The sequence below is a fragment of the Penaeus monodon genome, chromosome 19 (genome assembly GCF_015228065.2).
Source record: "Penaeus monodon isolate SGIC_2016 chromosome 19, NSTDA_Pmon_1, whole genome shotgun sequence".
In the NCBI taxonomy this organism is placed as follows: Eukaryota; Metazoa; Arthropoda; class Malacostraca; order Decapoda; family Penaeidae; genus Penaeus; species Penaeus monodon.
This window is the reverse complement of record NC_051404.1, coordinates 14,632,311-14,633,318: the sequence shown is the minus strand read 5'-3', so window position 1 is coordinate 14,633,318 and position 1,008 is coordinate 14,632,311. Positions and strand designations below refer to the sequence as shown.

At 27.9% G+C, this 1,008-nt stretch overlaps 1 protein-coding gene across 1 annotated transcript in view; it reads left to right on the top strand.

Annotated features, from left to right (window-relative positions):
- The window catches only part of LOC119585338 (endoplasmic reticulum aminopeptidase 1-like), a 35,059-nt gene that overhangs the window by 17,027 nt on the left and 17,024 nt on the right, over positions 1-1,008 (top strand). The window lies entirely within an intron of this gene.

Genomic DNA, 1,008 nt, shown 5'->3' with positions numbered 1-1,008 from the left:
GATAGTGAGTTGTAGGTGGGTACTATATAGTTGTATATTATATTTAGAGAAGGTTAGATATACAATGTTTGTATATATAGTATAGTTTGATTGATTTTTTATGTAGTGTAGTAAATTAGTAAGACTTGTAATAGACATTTGTGATACTCATTATCTTACTAAAGAGATGAAGAATTAATACTAACTCATCTCTTGTCTTTTATATTAGTATTATTCACATTTATATATTTAATTGTTTTAAATAGATTGTAAAGTTGCTAGATTTAATAGAAATAAGGAGATCAGTTTTTAAAAATTAGTATATCATATATATTTTTTTCTCCCTTTCTATTTCCATAATTAAGAACAAGCTGTTTTTATACATTATTTATGATCTAACCTTTTTGCATTTCAAATAGAAGTTTTCAGAAGCATATTGCATTATGTAAATAGCATTACCTTTGCCTAGTACAAGTTCCACAGATGCATCATTAATTAGGATAACTTTTTAAACTATTATTTTTACTAGGAATTGTTACTCATGATAATACAACATTTTTCAGAAACCTGTTATTGATAATGATTTAAGGTAGTTTCTTTTAAAACCTGGAGTGACATGTTTAGTGTCATTTTTTTAAACATGGATTTTAAAAATTAGAGAAAATGAGATTATATACATATATTTTGAATATTTGCAGTGTGTAGAGGATGATGGTATGAAAATGGTTAATGGATTCTATTATTGGTTGCTAGAAATACACACTTTAAATATAGGAGCACATTCTGAATCAACAAAACTCATTGGTGTTTGGCTTTGTCAAAATTATTGTTTTTGCTCTAGTATCCCATTTATGAAGAGATTGTTATTTTGAATAGAGCCTATCACAACATCGAAACATGGAGCTTCTTTCCACCCTTTTTGTTGTGCAAGGTTGCATTAGGAAACCTCTAGTCAACTGAGAACTGCTGTGTTACTTCTGTGTGTATTACAAATGAACCAGTGTATTGTACCAACCAGTTCAATTTCCG